At 37.7% G+C, this 14,893-nt stretch overlaps 2 protein-coding genes across 6 annotated transcripts in view; one reads left to right on the forward strand and one right to left on the reverse strand.

Annotated features, from left to right (window-relative positions):
• Positions 1-14,893, reverse strand: part of LOC138744548 (zinc finger protein 436-like) — an 84,348-nt gene that overhangs the window by 26,434 nt on the left and 43,021 nt on the right. The window contains exon 1 of one of the 5 annotated variants that reach the window (XM_069900905.1): positions 12,300-12,648. The exons of the other annotated variants lie outside the window; for them this stretch is intronic. The gene's annotated coding sequence lies outside the window, so the exon portion shown is untranslated. Of the gene's footprint in view, positions 1-12,299; positions 12,649-14,893 lie in introns of those variants that run through there. 5 annotated transcript variants of the gene reach the window in all.
• LOC138744547 (uncharacterized) overlaps positions 11,249-14,893 on the forward strand; it is a 29,626-nt gene continuing 25,981 nt past the window's right edge. The window contains exon 1 of the mRNA XM_069900900.1: positions 11,249-11,386. The gene's annotated coding sequence lies outside the window, so the exon portion shown is untranslated. The remainder of the gene's footprint in view (positions 11,387-14,893) is intronic.

A 14,893-nucleotide genomic window follows, 5' to 3' on the forward strand; every position in this document is an offset into this window, starting at 1 on the left:
GCATGGGCTAATATCACAGCTAACAGAGTGTAATGTTAAATATTTTATTTATAAGTAGAAACCTTAACTTTTAAAGACTTATTAAGTATCTAAAATTTATTGGAGATTTGGTATAAGAGAGACCAAATAATTGGAACCAAAGGTAAAATTACTGCTCAGATTCCTTTATAGGATTATTCCTTTTTCTATGTATTGTCAATATTTAAAAAATTGGGAATTGAAGGGAATTCGAATGATAGGAGACTATTTTGAGAAGGGTATCTTTCTCTCTTTTATTGAACTTCAAGACAAATTTGGGATATCAGTGAACTCACTATTTGCTTATTATCAAGTACAAGCTTTGATAAAGAATAATTTTGGGCAGGAGTTTAAGATTCTGAATTTGACTAGGTTTGAGAAGTTGATTACACAAAGTTCAAAAAAAGGACTTATATCAGAAATGTATGCATTATTGCAAGGGATGGATAAACCCGACATATTTAAAATAAAGGATAAATGGGAGAAGGAGTTACAGCTTTCTATTTCGGAGGAAAACTGGATGAGGATGTGTGATGAGGGTGTAATTAGGTTGATTAATGTGAGATATAGTTTAGTTAACTATAATTTTTTGCACCAGAGAAATTGAAATGATATGGATTTAGGGAATCAGATTTATGTTTTTAGTGTGGAATACAGAAAGGGATGTTTTTACACTTGGTTTGGTCTTGTGATAAGGTGAAATTTTTGAGGCCTCATTTATGCACATGTTTTGGACCCGGCCTAGTTTAGAAAATTTTTGGAAAAATTACTTTCAAACTTTATCAATTATTTTTAAGGTCAAATTAGAACAATGTCCCTTAATTGCTCTGTTTGGTTTTTCTCAATAAGAGGAAACATTGTTGACCATCTCAGAAGCAAATTTTAGCTTTTATCTCATTGATAGCTAGATGGACAATTCTGATGAAATGGAATGAAAGTATTCCCCCTACCCATACTCAATGGTTACAGGAGGTTATATCCTTCCTGAGTTTAGAAAAAAAATCAGACCAAATGTAAAAGATGTAAAGGTGAAATTTTATTAGACGTGGGTCCATTCATGGATTATTACCATAACTTAACGAATTAGGGTGTTTGAATGCTCCTGAACAACGCTGTCTGCTCTCCGAATGTTGTCATTCATTTCCTATTTTTGGTAGATATGCAAATTTGCCTTATTAGAGGGAGGGGTTTGATTATTAGGGGTTTTTCCCTTTTTTAATGTTTTTGATTGTAATGGATGATTTAAACTGTTTTTTTTTACCTTTGCAGCCTTTGCTTCTGCAAGGCTGAGAACCTGCTTGTTTTTTTATAATCAGCAGACAAAATCTAAATTCCACCATGGGGCCCAGGGTGCAGTTGAATCAGTAGACATTATTTAATTTCCACCATGAGGCCCCAGAGATGCAGTTGTCTTTTGTTGGTCACAGACTGTGTCTTGAAGATAATCAAATCATTTGTTCAAAGAGATAAGACCAGAAATAAACAACTTTTGGGTAATATAAGCCATGGAAGTTTGAGACTCTCCAAGAGGTGGCAACATCTCTCAGCAAGAAGAAGAACTTCAAGAGTCCAGCTAACGTCCCGGTCGAGGGAGGTGGAGAAGCTGCTACCGGCGCCCCGACAACCTACTACAAATGTGCAGTCGTTGCCTCACTTCGGCAGTTGGGACCAGTCCAGGCGTTGATAAGTATAATTGGGAAGGGCTTGCATATTGTAGTGTGAATTCAGCTTTAGATTTAGTAATAAAGACTTGTATAAACTGAACTGCTCTCAGTGTGTGTGTCCATTTTCTTTCGGTAGCTCGAACACTGTGACCAATCTAAAACGAACAAAATGAGAGGTACAAGTTTACCCAGGACATTGATATAGTGGGTTTGATCTGAAAGGGTGCACACAATTTATATTCTGTATAATCAAGGTTTTATTTGAAACGTTCAAATGTTTAGTCTTTTCTCATACTCTAGTAAATGTATTAGATCTATATGTGTAGTTTTTTTAAATTAAACTCAATAAATATATTTTAAAAAGAAAGAAAGACATGGGATCCATACAACCTCAACTGTGTGGTTTCAGGATGGGCTTGCCTGCAGGAAGCAGAGTAGTAGTGGATGGGAAGTATTCTGCCTGGAGGTCAGTAACTGGTGGAGTTTTGCAGGGATCTGTCCTGGGATCCCTGCTCTTTGTAATTTTTATAAGTAACCTGTATGAAGGATGGACCAGTAAGTTTGCAGATGATACGAAGGTTGGAGGAGTTGCGGGTAGTACTGAAGGTTACAACAGGATATAGACAGGATGTAGAGTTGAGCAAAAAAGTGGCAAATGGAGTTTGAACTGAGTAAGTGTGAGGTGATGCACTTTGGAAGGACAAACCAGAAGGATGAGTACATGGTCAATGGTAGGATACTTGACAGTGTGGAAGAACAGAGGGACCTTGGGGTCCAAATCCATGGATCTCAAGGTTGAGGTTGATAGGACAGTTACGAAGGCCTATGGTATTCTGTGCTTCATTAGTCAGGGGGATCAAATTCAGGAGTTGTGAGGTAATGTTGCAGCTCTATAAATCTCTGCTGATACCACACTTAGAATATTGTGTTCAGTTCTAGTAACCTCATTAGAGGAAGGATGTGGAAGCTATGAAGAAGGTGCAGAGGAGATTTACCAGAATTTACCTGGATTGGAAATTATATCTTAAGGCAAAGTGAGCTGAGTTGCAGCTTTTCTCTTGGAGCAAAGAAGGATAAGAGGTGACTTAATCGAGGTCTACAATCTATGAGAGGCAGAGATCATGTAGTCAGCCAGCACCTTTTTCCTCAGAGCAAAGTACAAAATCTGTGCAAAGTGAAGGGAAGAAAGTTTAGGAGTGATGTCAGGGGGTTGGGGTCCCTCGAATGCATTGCTAGGGGTGGTGATGGACACTGGAACAATAGGAGCATTCAAGAGACTCTTAGACAGGCACATGGAGGAAAGAAATTTAGAGGGTTACGAGGTAGGGAGGGCTGAGTTGTTTTTGATAGATATAGTAGGTCAGTACACCATTGTGGGCTGAAGGGCCTGTACTGTGCTCTAATGTCCTCTGCTAGAATCTCTGCGGTGAGAAACTTCACATTGTTGGCAGTAACTCGTGACATTGCTGTTAATTCCCACATCTTGTGAATGAATACAATGGAGAAGGAGAAATTGCACATCTGAGATTCATTCTGACTGACCTGACCAGCACCAGGATTGGCTGCAAAATGCACTGTTCCTTTAGACTCCTGGTTTCAACAGTGCGTTGAGTAACATCAGTGGGGTGAAAAAGAATGGTTAATGTCTCAAGCTAGACCACTTCTAAACTGAGATGATGCTCGCTCGAACTGCTGAGGTGCTCTTGCAAAATGTTGTTTTAATCTGCTTGACCATTGTGCTCAGGAAAGATAATAAACTCTGGTCTGGACCTATACAAGAATCTGGGAGAATAGAATGAAAAGGTGGATAATCATGAATGACGGACAGGAACTTTGTACATTTGCAACCTAACAAGATTTTTTGGGGAAAAGAAACTCGCCAAATCTGCAGCCTCCACCATCCAGAACAAGGAATGCAATGATAGTCACAGCCTCCCAACAGATGCACGACTGACTTGATGCTGGAGTGAAGTGCTGTAGCTCATCAGCCAAAATCACACCTTCAAGATGCCTTCCCCATGTGAACTTTTGTAGTTCAAGAGGGAATAATTTCCTTCTCACAACACACTTGGGAATAGCACCATTGCATGCCTTTTGAAGACATATCTCCCAATAATGTGAAGGTGAACTGAATTTTTCAAGAATGTGGTTCAGCAACTCCTTATTTTTAAGATGCAAGTTTCTTTGTCACATTCCTACTACAGCAAGAATTCCAACAAATCATCTCTAGCATGCCTCGAGCCATGTAAAGAGCACCACTTAGAAAGAAAGATCAATTAGGGGCAGTATGATAGCACTATCCTTCGGGAGCCTGGTGGCTGCGGTGAGAAACTTCACATTGTTGGCAGTAACTCGTGACACTGCTGTTCATTCCCACATCTTGTGAATGAATACAATGGAGAAGGAGAACTTGCTCATCTGAGATTCATTCTGACTGACCTGACCAGCACCAGGATTGGCTGCAAAATGCTCTGTTCCTTTAGACTCCTGGTTTCAGCTCTTTTCCTGTTGGATCCCTGGGCAATCATTCAGCACTTGATGGCATTCTGCTGCCAAATGAGGATTACGGATTTAAAAAAACAAGACTATTAATTTGAATTGGCAAAAATAATGAAATGTGATTCAATTTATAAACAGAGAAAATTAAAATTAAATTGTTTTGTTCAATCTTTGTATGTTCCACATGCCATACCAGTGATAATTGGCTGCTCAGGCAAGTTTAGGTTGCTTTTTTTCAATCCTCGTTCTTCATTTAACACTAAATGCACAGTCCCCTTCTGCACCTCACAGAACTATCAGCACTTTGCACGAGTTATTGCTAAATTATCTGAGAAAATTGTCTAAGCTCATCTAAGTCTACAAGAGGATTCAGATCAGTGGTCTTCAAATTGCCCCCCCCCCCCCCCCCATACTCATATTCCACCTTCAACAATCCTGATGCCATAAGTGCTCTTTGATTAGTCAAGGGTATGAGAGTGCAACAAAAAATGTTTGAAAACCACTTATGGCATCAGGATTCTTGAAGGTGGGATGTGAGTTGGGGGGGGGGGTGGTGCAGTTTTAGATGAACTGGGAAAGAGGACCAAGGAATAACACTGAATTTATCTTGGAGAAGTGCAGGGTGTTGCATTTTGGGAGGTTAAACCACGATAGGAATTGAACGGTAATTTGTATGGTTCTGGAGAGTATTGTGGAGCAAAGAGACGCAGAAGTACAGATATGTAATTCCATAAAAGTGACAAAGCAGATAAACAAGATGCTTTTGGCACATCAAGGACTTGAGGTGGATGCCAAATTACAATAGTAGAAGACATTGATGAGACCACACTTAGAATACTGTATGTATTCACCAGCTTCAAAAGGACATCAATCATCCTGGTGCCCAAGAAGAGTAGTGCAAGTTGCCTCTATATCTACCACTAACCTCTACTGTGATAAAATGCTTTGATAGGCTGGTCATGGCCAGAATTAACACATTCCCAAGTAAAGATCTGGATCCACTGCAATTCGTCAATCAACACAATCGCTCCACAGCAGGTGCAATATCGCTGGCTCTCCACTCAGCTCTGGATCACCTTGAAAACAGAAATTTATACATTTGGCTGTTCTTCATAGACTACAGCTCGGCCTTTAATACCATTATTCCTTCAGTGCTGGTCAGAAGCTACAAACTCTAGGCCTCTGTACTCTCCACTGCAACTGGATCCTTGACTTTCTCATTGGAAAACCACAGTCGGTACGAATTGGAAACGCCTCCTCCTCACTGATCATCAACAAAGGTGCACCCCAAGGATGTGTGCTTAGCCCACTGCTCTACTCGTTATGCACCCATGAGTGCGTGGCCAGGCATAATTCTAATGCTATTGACAAGCTTGCCGATGACACCACAGTTATTGGCAGAATTACAAACGGCAATGAGGAAGCGTACAGGAGGGAGATAGATCAGCTCGTGCAATGATGTAACAACAACAACCTTACACTCAACATCAGCAAAACCAAGGAGATGATTGTGGTCTTCAGAAGGAAGTCGGGGTACATGATTCAGTCCTCATCAAGGGCTCAGTAATGGAGAAGGTCAAGAACTTCAAACTCCTGGGTGTCAACATCTCCGAGGATCTGTCCTGGAGCCTCCATTTTGATACAATTACAAAGAAGGCTCGCCAGTGGCTCAACTTGTGAGGTGTCTGAGGTGGTTCGGTATGTCACCGAAAACTCTTGGAAAATTATATAGGTATACCATGGAGAGCATTCTGGCTGGTTGGATCACTGCATGGTATGGAGTCACTGACTCTCAGGACAAAAATGAATTCCAGAGGGTTAACTCGGCCTGCAACATCAGGCACCAGAGTTCACTCCATTGAGGACATCTACATGGGGCAGTGTCTCAAAAAAGGAGCCTCTATCCTCAAAGACCCCACCACCATGTCCTCTTCACTCTGCTACCATTGGGGAAAATATACAGGAGCCTTCAGACGAGTGCTCAACACCACAAGGACAACTTCTTCCCCGCTGCCATCAGATTTCTGAATAATTAATGAACACTGCCTGACTTTTCGTGCAATATTATTGTTATTATTATTTTATTTTTAATGCTGTAAGATGATTATATGAATGTTTGCACCATGATGCTGCTGCAAAACATCAAATTTAATGACTTGTTCATGACCAATAAATCCTGATTCTGTATTTTTGGTCACCCAGCTATTCGAAAGGTAGCATGAAGCCAGAAAGGGTGCAGAAATGATTCACAAGAGTGTCGCCAGGATTGGTTGACTGAATTATAAGGAGATGATGAATAGAATGGAAGGTTCCAACTGGAATGTGGGAGGCCAAAAAGGTGGAGAAAACATTATAGGTGTTTAAAAATTCATGAAGGCATAGATAAGATAAATAGTTTCAGCCATTTTCCCAGAGTAGGAGAATCCAAAAGTAGAAGGCCTCGATATCAGGTGAGAGGGGATGGTTTAAGAGGGACCCAAAAGACACCTGCTTCTTACAGAGGGTGGTGGGTAGGTGGAATGAGCTGGCACTGGAAGTGGCAGATGAGACACAATTGTAACATTCAAAAGAATGGATAGAAAAGAATGAGAGGGATTTTCATAGAACAGAGCCAAATGGGACAAGCTTTGTCATCACAGAGAACTTGGGTTGAAGGGCCTGCTCCTTTGCTGTGGGATTCTAGAAATATCTCAATTGAAAAATTCTGTTCAATTCAGGGCACCAGAATTATTAAGTGTAGCAAAGCGTTTCAGCGCCAAAAGGAATAAGACCTTATTGTAAACTTTTGGGATTGAAGATTGATGCAGCAATCATTCCCTTATGAGATTTAGATTTTTTCAGCATTAGGGGGTTTAACCATATAAAAGGAATAGAGGGGAATATTTATTCGTTCAAAAAACAAATAATATGACATATACAACAATTAACCATAAACATGAACGTTATTTTTTATAGAAAATAAAAGAACCCACCCCCACCTTCAGCCAATTCTCCCAAGGAGAGTCATAAAGAAAAAAGAAAAAATATTAAAGAAAAATTAAATATACATATTAAGATCTAATCAATGTAAATTGAAATGTAAATATTCTGAATATAACAGCCACTTATTAATAAAAAATTATAATTATCACGCGAAACATACGTAATTTTTTCCATTATTAAACAATATTTCATCTCATTATGCCATCTATTAATATCATTCATATTTGTATCTTTCCACGTACTAGCAATACAATTTTTCACTACGGATAAAGCTAAATATACAAAAGCAAGCTGAAACTTTCCAAGCCTTTCAGAGGTTGCAAACTACCCAATAAAAATACTGTTGGATCTAAAACTATTTTAATCTTATACAGATATTCTAAAAATGATTGAATTTTCTTCCAAAAAGATTGTATATGTATACATGACCAAACGGCATGAAAAAAAGTTCCAACCGTATCACCACATCTAAAACAAATCTGGTTCATGAAAACCATACTTTTTTAATTTTTCAGGTGTTAAGTATAATTGATGTAAAAAATTGTAGTTAATCATTGCATAACATACATTTATCAATCTAGTTACACTATCATAACAAATATCTAACCAATCATCTTTGGAAAAAATAAAACCAGTATCCGCTTCCCATTTACTTTTAGATCTATCCCAATCCTTTTTATCCATACCATCCTGTAATATTTGATACATAGATGAAATATAACCCTTCCCTGGTACCTTCATAAGAAAAGTCTCAAATTTAGTAATTTCAGGTAAAATCATATCTCTACCAAACATACAATTTACCAAAGATCGAATTTGATAATAAAGAAACAAAAAGTTCTTATCAAAACCAAAACTTTCCCTCATCTGATTAAAAGATAAAAATTTACCCTCTTTAAAACAATCTCCCAAATTTTTCACACCTTTAAATCTCCAATGCAATAAACTTCAATTATGTATTGAAAAAGAAATAAGTTGATGATTAAACAATGGAGTCAAAGCCGATAATTTACCCCTAGAGCCCATCATTTTATTTTTCTTTATCCATAACTTCATTAAATGTTTTAGTATAGGCACATTATATTGTTGTAACAAATTTATATTCCATCTAAACAAAAATTGATGTATTTCAAATTCAGAAATATTTACCATCTCAATTTTGGCCCAATTAGGAGGCCGTACCAAATTTATCAATGAACTAAGTTGGGCTGCTTCATAATAATTTTGAAAATGTGGTAAACGTAATCCCCCTAACTCTTATTTCCAAGTTGATTTATTCAAAGCTACTCTTGAAAATATACCTCTCCATAAAAACTCCCTCAAAAAAAAAATATTATCAAGTAAATACGGAATAGATTGAAACAAATATTGTATACGCGGAAAGATATTCATCTTAATTGTATTTATCCTACCCACTAAATTAATAGGTAAATCTTTCCATTTAATCAAATCAGTTTTAATTTTTTCATTAATGAAACAATTTAATTTATATAAAGATTGATAATTAACATTCAAAATTATACCGAAATATTTAATTCGATCAGTCCATTTCAAATTAATAATATTCTTATAAACTGAATAATCTCCTTTACTTACTGGTAATATTTCACTTTTTTCCCCAATTAACTTTATATCCAGAAAGACATCCATATTGTATTAAACACTCCTTCAAGTGCAAAAGTGACTGAGCTGGGTTTATTAAATACACCAATACATCATCAGCAAATAAATTAATTTTATACTCCTCATCTAAAACTTTCATACCTTGTATCTGTATATTTTGTCTTATCAGCTGTGCTAAAGGTTCAATCAATAACGCAAAAAAAGCTGGTGATAAAGGACAACCTTGATGAGTTGATCGAGTTAACTTAAAGGGTTTCGAAATCAAACCATTCGTCAATACTCTAGCTACCGGTTTACTATAAAGAGCCCTAATCCAACCAATAAAAGAAGGACCAAACTTAAATTTCTCCAAAACTTTAAACAAAAAAATTCCATTCAACTCTATCAAATGCTTTTTCTGCATCTAGAGATACCACCATCGGGTGATCTGAGGATTGTCGAAATCTATTAATCAAACTAATCACGCGCAAAATGTTATCTGAAGCATATCTATTCTTTATAAAACCTGTTTAACCCATATGAATCAACTAGGGTAAAAATGTAGCCAATCTATTCAATAATATTTTAGCTATTATTTTATAATCTACATTTAACAACAAAATTGGTCTATATGAAGATACTTTCAAAGGAACTCTATCTTTTTTAGGAATTACTGTAATTAAAGCACTAGAACAAGACTCAGGTATTTCATAATGTTCTCCAACTTGATGTAATACATCCCCAAACACCGTAGATAAATAATCATAAAATTTTTTTAAAAATTCAACCAAAAATCCATCATCACCAGGCGATTTACCGTTCAGCATTTCCAGCACAGCCATTTTAATTTCCAAATCAGTAAATGGTTCTTCTAACTCCTGTATATCTGTATCCTCTAATATCGGTAAATTCAACTGTGATAAAAAAAAGATCAATCGATCCAGTGTCTTGTTTTCCTTCAGATGTATATAACATTTTATAAAATGAATAAAATTCATCATTAATCTCACGAGGTTTATAAGTAATAGTCCTATTAATCACACATTCAAATTGATAAGATTGCAAAGTATTATATTCCAATTTCAACCTAGATAATTCTATTTTCTGATCTTCTGTAGCATCTTTCTGAAATTCCTTTTCTAACTCATCAATCTGTTTCTCTAATTCAAGACTCTGATTTAATCGATTCTTTTTTATTTTAGAAGTATAACTAATTATTTGTCCTCTCAAATAGGCTTTCATAGCATCTCATCATACAAACTTACTTTGAACAGAATTAGAATATTTTTCAAAAAAAAATTAAGTTGTTTTTTCAAAAAAATCAATAAATTCCATATTTTTTAACACCATTGTATTAAACCTCCAATGATAGGGCACTTGGATTTTCTCAGAAGTTGCATATGTAAAATATAACAAAGAATGATCTGAAATCACCCTACTTTTATATTCCGCTTGTTGTATTTTTCCTAGTAAGTGTGCCGATACTAAAAAGAAGTCAATCCTCGAAAATGATTCATGTCTAGATGAATAAAAGGATAAATCTTTCTCTATCGGATTAAGAGATCTCCAAATATCTACTAAATTAAGATCTTTCATCAACTCTTGAACCTGAACTGCCATCTTGGATTTCTTAAATTTCTTCGGAGATTTATCTAATAAAGGTTTCAAAACACAATTAAAATCACCACCAACTAAAATATTATAATTAGCCTGACACAAACATAAAAATGCATCTGAAATAAACATTTCATCATCTACATTTGGGGCATAAATATTAAGTAAAGTCCAAAATTCACTAAAAATTTTACAATTCAAGTTAAGAATACATCCTGCCTTTTCTTCCATTGATTGTAATTCAAAAGATAAATTTTTATGTATCAAAATTGTTAGCCCTAGAATTAAATGAAGAAGAATATACATGCTCAACTCAGTCCCTCTTTAATTTCATACTTTCCTTCACATTCAAATGTGTTTCTTGTAAAAAAAGCAATATAAAATTTCATTTTCTTAATATACGCCAAGACTCGCATACGCTTAATCGGACTGTTTAATCCTCGAACATTAAAAGTAGCAAACCTCAACTTCGACATACTTACTATTATTACTAAATACCAATAATATCTTTATATAAAAACTGAAATCAACATAGGAAAATAGGAAAAAAAAATCACAAATTAAAAATTAACTAAAATGAAAAAAACTAAGAAGGAAAAAGAAAAGAAAATCCCCCCCCCAAAAAAAACTACCAAAAGGTAGTAATCCCCTAAGCAAAAATTGGGTGTGGGTCAGAGCAAATCTCTCCCTCCCCAGCCAAACATTGAATAACATCAAAATATCATAATAACAAAAACAATAGAGTAAGAAAAAGAAAATTCTTCTTTTCATCCAAGAGATTCCAATCTCGAAGATCCCATTTCAGAAGAAGTTGGACTCTTTCCATTCCCGTTTTTCCCATTTCTGCCATTTCTTCCGTTTCCAGAACGACCAGATTTTTCTAATGGAGTCGTCTTCCTGTGTGCTCCCTCCGTTGAAATCGAAAGGCTTTCCAAATCGGGATCCACTTCTCGGGAACACGCACCTTCTTCCAGAGAACGGGTAATTCCAGCGCCATCCTTCACTTGGTGAGTAATAGACTTTTTTTTCAGCTCCCACAGGCAGTCTTTGAGCTTTAGACAATGAAGAGATTAAGCCTGAGGCTGTATCAAGTCGTCTAGGCCCCAAATCTTCAGCACTTCGAAAATGTAACTTCTTCTACACTTGAGGTTTAATCTTTTTACCATTAGTGGCCATAATAGTTCCCTGATACTTTAAACTAAAATTTAAAAAGTTTAAATTTGAAAACAAAGGGTTAAAAAACAGGTACTTAAAAGTCTGGCCAGAGAGGTCAAGATTACACGTTTAGACTCTACGCCATCTTGCCAAGCCTCCCGGGAAATTCTTGACACAGAGGAATCCTCAGAATTTTCAACTTCTGCAGAGAACGGTGGCAGCAGTTATTGAATATATTTAAGAAAAGACAGTCATTTCCAACACATTTGAGAAATATGGGGAGAAAGGAGGAATATGGTGTTGAGATCATGATCAGACCAGCTAAAGTGTTACTGAATCAGTAGAATCAGCTTCACGACCTACACGTGCTTCTTAAAGTTTTGAACTACTGTCTAACCTCTTTCCAAATCAATGATTCTTTTTTTACCAACACCCCGTTCCCCCCCCCCCCCCCAACTACCTGCGTGACCTTCTGATACACTGTGCATTCTTGGACGTTTATTTCCCAGCCATGATTTTCTTTCAGTCATAACTCAGTAATGCCCACAAAGTTATACCGAACCATTTCCAGTTGCACAACAATTTCAACCTTTATTTCTTATTATTAGGCATTTAAAAACAAGACAACAATCTTGTCAGATTTGTTTCCAGCGAAACACGTTAAATCCTTGATCTTATGCTTGCAAATTTGCTGAATTGACTGCTTATCCGTCCTAACTTCACTACACAGTGCATCTACTTGGAAACGTATATAGGTATACATACCACGAGAGCATCCTTGTGCCTTGTCACCCGGAATTTCCCTAACACCCGAGGTGAGGATCGAACCAAGGTCACTGGATCTACCCTACTAACGGCATCGTCACCTGAAGGAGATGTATCCTTCAAAGAACGGTTGGCTTGCAAATGGCGGGTAACTTTACCCAGAATGCCCCACGATACAGAAAGCGGCTCATTCAGAGCGGGCGACTCGTTTAATCGCCTCTAGACTAATGTTAAGCGCGCGGTCCGTCCCGCGGACAAGTAAAGGGTCTTGGAGACAGAGGGCGACCCCAGGCCGCAGCTGCACGACCTTCACTGTTTAGAGAGACCCCTCCCACCACCACTTAACCTGACCCGCCGCGGAGAAATAGGACGGAACTCTCCCAGCAGGCACAGCTCCCCGAGCATGCGCACTCCCCGCAAGGGGGCGTGAAACGGAGGGATAGGGCATTGGCTGCAGCGCGCATTCGTTGTGGTGCATTGAAGAAGCTCGTCGTTCTCACAAACTGGACGCTGGTGATTAAATTATGACAAAGGCCCCGCAGGCGAATAAAGAAGCAAATGCTTGCGGCTTCACACAATCACACTTTACGTGCAATGTGCTACGCTTTGCAGGAACAGAATCTCAGGGTATGTGTAGCCTCGTGGATCGGTCAAATCAGTGAGAATGGCCCCTAAGATGTTTGAAACTGACTGCAGGCCACTTAGATGCAGGAACAGGTTAGCGTATGTTGGAACCGAGGGGTTAAGTAATCATGGAAAATATGCCTATGAAGTATTCATTATGTATTCATTAATCCATTACTATGTAACAATTTACTATTTACTTCAATTATACGGTTTAAGGGAAATATTAATGCAATTAAGTAACAGCCACAGTATGTAGAAAAGTTGGCTGATTATAGTATGTGTAGAATTTGCTGCCTCCAAATACAAAGAGAGAGAATACTTTCATCCGCAAGGTTACACTGCTAATTGCACAAGACTGGAGAGAAAACATCAAAAACACACATGGGAGTAACAAGATAGCAGATAGGAGAAGTTAGACAGCATGAGGTTGGAGGAACCATAGGGACAGTGATTTATTCTGAAACAGGCCAGGGACAGGAAGATAAGTGTATTGCAAGGATAAGTGATAAGAGTACCATGACAGAATGTCAGAGACAAATAAAATAAATAAACCACTTGCGTAGGAATGAGGAGTCATAAGGGTACATGGAAGGTGTTGATTAAAACAACAGAATGTTCTGGCCTTGGGGATTAAGATAGGAGGTCTACACCATAGATCATTGCAGAGCAGGAAATTGCTTGAGATAAATCTTAGGCAAGGAGCCTATCAAAGAAAGCCAACTTTTGTTCAGTGTAACAATGTTGATCTATATAAACAGAAGAGACTGGACGGTAAGGGTCAGTCTTGGGGAATAGCTCACCGAGCAGGTGACCTATGAACTAACGACTGAACCAGAGCTCTGTTAAGCTTTATTCTTGTGCTATGTAATAAACTGATTGTGAAAATGAATACCTTCTATTACTTCATTCAACGAGCACGTTGGACTCAGACGACACATAGACCAAATTGAGGGGAGGGTAAAGCCAGAGTCCGACACGTATCAACATGAGTGGACCTTGATCCATGGAGTCTCACGTGGCATCAGGTGAAACCTGCGCAAGTCAACCTACCCCTGATTTTTTTTAACATAAAATTAGGGGTTGGCCATGTAAAATCAAGGTTCAAAGGAACAACTCATTGCAGAGGGTGGTGAATCTCTGACCAGCGGAGAGGGTTGTGGAGGCTAAATCAATTAAGGAATAGAGACAGACAGCCCTTCAGCCCTCAACACAACTATGGGACATTTTGTCCATTTGCTCACCTTCATGTCTTGCCAATTCAAATATTTATCTAAATGCCTCTGAAATAAAGGCAGAATTTAGCTGACTTTTTTGACCCATCATCTCCTCTTGACAGTGTGCTCTAGATGTCAATCACTATCTGTCACAAACCCCTTTCCATATGGATCCCTTTTCAAACTTCCTCTCACATTAAACTTGTAGTTTCTGGCTTATGACATATTTATGATGGGAAAATTATTCTGACCAGATCTCTCTCTACCTCTTACAATTTTATACATATCTACAAGGACATGTCTCAACCTCCTTCACTCCAGCCTATCCAATCTTTCCCTAAAATTAAACCTCTGCAATCCATGTAACACCCTGTTGAATCTACTCTGCATCCTTTCCAGTTCAATCATAACTGTTGCATAGTGTGGGCACGGAATTGCAACATGATCAGTACTTTGTAAACTTGCAATCTAATCACCCCGTTCTTTTCCATGCCCCAATTTATGGCAGTAAACGTGCCACAAGTCTTCATCACACTTATGTTGCCACTTTCAAAGAACAATAGCTTGAACCCCAATGTCTTACGGCTCTACATTTGCCATCATTTCATTTCCCAAATTGCATCACCTCACAATTATCAGAATTTAATTTCACCTGGTCAAAATGCTGCTTTAACCTGAGACAACCTCCTCTGTACACAATACCACCAATTATTTAAAGGTGAAGTCCATAAACATTGAAAAGGTCAGGAAACT

This window comes from Narcine bancroftii, chromosome 10, assembly GCF_036971445.1.
Source record: "Narcine bancroftii isolate sNarBan1 chromosome 10, sNarBan1.hap1, whole genome shotgun sequence".
Taxonomy (NCBI): domain Eukaryota; kingdom Metazoa; phylum Chordata; class Chondrichthyes; order Torpediniformes; family Narcinidae; genus Narcine; species Narcine bancroftii.